The following is a 4,357-nucleotide window of genomic DNA, read 5'->3' as shown; positions in this document are numbered from 1 at the left end:
CGTGGGTGCCAGTGTGTGTCCGTGTGTGCCACTGTACCAGCTCAGGTTTAGCCATTTGCGTACAGACTAGAGCAGCATTATAATTTTTAATTGCAATTTCATTTGTTATTCTCTCCCTTTCCCCCACCCCTCTCCCTGTATAATCTGGATCATTGCTCTCTGTAGCTGATTCCGTGGGAGACCAAGCAGAGTGCGTGGGTGCAGAATATAGAAAGCCAGAGCCATAGAATCTGTTATTTGCGTCATTCTAGGAGACGGGGCTGTTTGCCTGACAAATATACAGAATTAATCCTGGTTTTATCAATATCTGTCTTTTGCTACAGTAGCCAAATACAAGTGTAAGGTGGTAGGGGGACTAGCTGCTGCTGCTGCTGTTGTTGTTCAGAATGGGGGGGTGAGAGAGGGAGAAAGAAAGAAAGGATGCTAAAATCATTCAGCTCCCCCCATGCTGTTTGCCTTACAAATATTCAAAACCTGAGATTTTTATCCAAATTGCCTTTTGGTAAAATTGCTAAACACAAGGAGGAGATGGGTGGGGAGGGGGGAGAGATGATCTTGCAAGGTCTGGCTATGCAGATTGCTCTCTCTCTGTCTGTGTTTCTGCATGGGATATATGTGTGTTTTTTAAGAAATATCTCCCTACCCCCAGCGCATATTCCTTTTTTCTCTCCCTCCCTTGCAAACACATATATGCCCCCCCCCCCCCCGGATTTTTGTGCAACTGTACAGAAAGCTGCACAACACAAAATATGGGGCTTGCTAATTAACTCTTTTCCTCGAATTGAAGTGCCTTTCTGCAAGCACAAAGCTCCAAGCACAGACATCTTTTATGATGAACTAGAGCCTCTGAAGAGGAGAATCTGAACGTGACGTCAATAGCTGATAACTGACGCAGCCTTGCAAAGGAGTCTCAGGCTGGCTCCTTGCAGCCTGCAAGCCCTAATGATTCTATTTTTTCCCCAGTCCCCCCTCGCAGTGAATTACTAGAACGCAAACACACACACACACCCTTTTTTCATATATATATTTATAGATCCTTTATTCTCCAAACAAAGGATTTTTAAGGGGGGAAAGGCATTGGGCGGGGAGGAGAGAATCTTTTAAAAGAAAACAACCCTTCTTTGTGCTGGGTGCAATTCACTATATGAAACCATCTCTGTCTCCCTCGGCAAAGCAAGCATCCCTGCCTGAAATCCACATTTGTGCAGGATGGCAAACTGGTGCATGGTGGTGGTTGTGTTTTTTTCCAAAGCCCACTTTATAAAGACACTGCAAGAAGACAGACACAATAATGCTTGCAAGGCAACAGGCAGAGAGGCACAGAGAGACTCAATACAACTGTGGATTAGGGGTTTGTGCAATAGGACAGCATGGAAGGCGGTCAGTTTTTTTTTTTTTTTAATTCTCTGCAATGATGCACCTAAAGCAACTGTGGATGGTGGTGCAGAAAGAAGCTGGGGTAGGGGGGTGCCTGGTTGAGGGTGGTTATGTGTAGGGGGACAGACTTAATGTACATTTAATGTTTTGGACGTAGCGTTCCAGCGAAATGCCTTTGTGTGTGGATTTTTTTCCCCAGTACTTGCTAAAAATAGCATCAGGGTTTTGATCGCGTTCCAGAAATAGACAGAGGGTTGCACTTGTATAAAAAGCGAGCGCGGGTGGAAGAAAACCTGGACATCACCGCAGTATTTTTTTCCAACTCCTGTCTGGAAATTAATTGTTGGATTCCCCCCCCCTTTCCTCGCCCCCCCCTCTCCCCCCCTCCCTCCCCTAACCGAGGAGTTCCCGTTTGGGTAAGTAGTGATCTTTCCTGTGCATGGTGCAGAGAGTGGCCGTGAGTCTTGTCTTTATTTTATGCATGCTTGGATTAATTTTGCTCTTTCCCTTCTACTTTTCTTCTAAAGCGAGAGGGAGATACTCGTCTACATAATGAATTTGGTGCATGCACGGAGCCCAGAGACAGGGAATTCTTGCAGAAAGGGGAATCACCCTGTCGGTAAATCTCTGAATCAATAGCGAGCTGCAACTCTCGCTCTCTCTGTGTCGGCGCTGTTGAGCCCCTCTCCCTACCCGCCCCCCTCTCTATTTTCGCTTTCGCAGGGGGGGGCGAGACCCCGCCGGGCGGCGGCGGGGCCCGGGGCGAGGCCGGGGCGCTGCTCCCACCGCGCCGCGCCCGCCGCGCCGCGCCGGGAGCTGTCCGCGCCCCGGTGCTGAACCCGCCGCCGCCGCCGCCGCCGCCGCCGCCGCGGGCGGGGGTCGCCCCGGCCCCGCTGCCGCCGGGCGGGGCCGCGCCGCCGCCGCCGCCGAGGCTTCCCCGCCCGCGCGCCGCCGCCGCCGCCTGCCCTTCCCGCCTGTGCGTTTGAAAGAGCCTGTACCTGATGATGGTGCTCCGCAAAATAGGAGGCTATAGGTTGCTTTATTTGGACTCACCCCTTCTCCTCCCACCTCGTTTCCCCCCTCCGGGCGCGCACACCTTCCGCGGAGCGCGTGTGTGCGAGCGCCCGCTGTTATTATCGCCCGTCCTTGGCGTCCTCGGTCCCCTCCTTGCCCGAGCAGCTGGGGCCGTGACCGGATCAGAGGCGAGGCGGCGGGGGGCTGTTGCGGTGCGCCCGGGGCGGGCGGGCGCACCTCCGCGCTGCCGCCCCCCCGGCCTCCCCGCCCGCTGCCGGGCGCCGGGCAACTTCTCGCCGGGCTGCGGGCGGGCGGCGCGCAGGGGGGCCGCCAGCAAGGACGCGGCACGGGTCGCGTTAAAACCGACACAGAAAGCCTGCCCGACACTCCGCGCACCGCCCCGTCCCCCTGCGCAAGGGGACCGCTCCGCGCCGGCCGGGCGGCAGGGCTGAGCCGCAGCCGTAGACCTGCAAGGGGCTGCAGAATTTAAGCCAGAGGAGAGGCAGGGAAGCGGCTTTCCCCTCAGCACGTTTAGCCGTAGCCTTACAGTAAAAGCAAGCTTAGAAAATGGTGCACCTACCACACAAAGCCCAGCCACAACTGCGGATCCTGCAGACAATGACATGGTGCAGACATGAGCATCGGGGTAGCACAGCACATTTATTTGGGGGTTAAGAGCGCATCCTGGCCGAGATTGCATGCGGTGGCTCTAATCTAGGTATACAAAAGACATCATTTCTTACAATTAGTCAAACACAAGCGTATGAATCCACAACGCGGTCCTCCACCCACGGATACCCTTAATGTATAAACCGTCCCTTCCCCGAGCTTGCGTGGTCGTATTTACAAACGGACCCGATATCTACTTTGTTTGTTTGTTTTTTTAAAGAACAAAAAATCCACTTACAACACGTGTAGCCAATCATGGTAACTCTTAATATATCTCTATAAAACAGTCATTAGAAACAAGAAATGCCCTCCTTTCTCGCCCCCCCCCCCACCGCCTTCCCAGCCCTCCCCGCCTAGATTGTTGCCTCTCTTGGCACAGTGCATAAGATTACCCTTAACTGGATCCTATTAAATAATTCAATGGTGGCGGTGTAATTTTGGTTGGAAACTGCACGGATTTCCAAGTCGTGACTGTAAAAGTGAGTAATGTGCTCTGGCTGCGTCATGGCTCCAGTCACAGATGGTTCCAAACTGAGGAGAAATCGTGACTTCGACTTGAGACGTCCCCTCTACATGAAAAGACCATCCAATCAAAACGGCGTCGGGGGGCAGCCGGACTCCTCGGAGCTCGCTTTCTCTTTGCTCTCCCATCCGTGCGTGTGTGTGTGTGTGTGTGCGTGTGCGTGTGTGTGTGTGTGTGTGTGTGTGCGTGCGTGTGCGCGCGTGTGCGCGCCCGTGTGTGTGTGCGCGCGCGTGTGGTGTGTATAAAATCCTCAACAAGTTGCAGAAGGGGAAGGGAGAGGAGGGGTTAATCCTGGGGAATCTTCTGCACCTAGTGAGATCGTGACCCTCCCACACAGTACAGTAACTTATATACATACCTGGAGGAAGGGACGCTTTGCTTTTGGGCTTTCTTAAAAAAAAGCAACCCTCCCCCAGCCCCCAAAACACAGCAAAACCCAAGCGTGTTGCCGACGGTGGCGCCCGGCACGAGGCTCCCGGACCGGCCAGGGACGCGCCGCCAGGTAAGTGCCGGCCCGGGGCTTTCCAAACTTCTGCCGCTTGCCCTGCTCGCAGCGCCGGCGTCTGCGCCGCTGCCCCACGCCGCGCCGGGGCCAGCGCGGGGGTTGCGCGGGAGGAGGCTCGGGCGCTCCCCGCAAGCGCGGGGCTCCCGCTGCCCCTCCGCGGCGCGCGGCGGCGGCCGGGGCTGCCCGGCGGCGCGGGCGGCGGGTGGCGGGCGGCGGCCTCTCCGCGGCGGCGGCGGCTCGCGGGGCGGCCCGGGCCCGCGGGCGTGTGG

General features: G+C 55.7%; 1 long non-coding RNA gene across 1 annotated transcript; it reads right to left on the bottom strand.

The window, feature by feature from the left end:
- Positions 1 to 3,034: 3,034 nt before the first annotated feature.
- Positions 3,035 to 3,985, bottom strand: LOC112979214 (uncharacterized). Its single transcript, XR_003258129.2, has 2 exons — positions 3,453 to 3,985; positions 3,035 to 3,105 (listed from the first exon to the last, which is right to left on the bottom strand). It is a non-coding gene; the product is annotated as an uncharacterized LOC112979214 (long non-coding RNA).
- Positions 3,986 to 4,357: the final 372 nt, after the last annotated feature.

The sequence above is a fragment of the Dromaius novaehollandiae genome, chromosome 5 (genome assembly GCF_036370855.1).
Source record: "Dromaius novaehollandiae isolate bDroNov1 chromosome 5, bDroNov1.hap1, whole genome shotgun sequence".
Lineage (NCBI taxonomy): Eukaryota > Metazoa > Chordata > Aves > Casuariiformes > Dromaiidae > Dromaius > Dromaius novaehollandiae.
The sequence above is the reverse complement of the archived record's forward strand: the minus strand, read 5'-3'. Positions and strand labels throughout refer to the sequence as shown.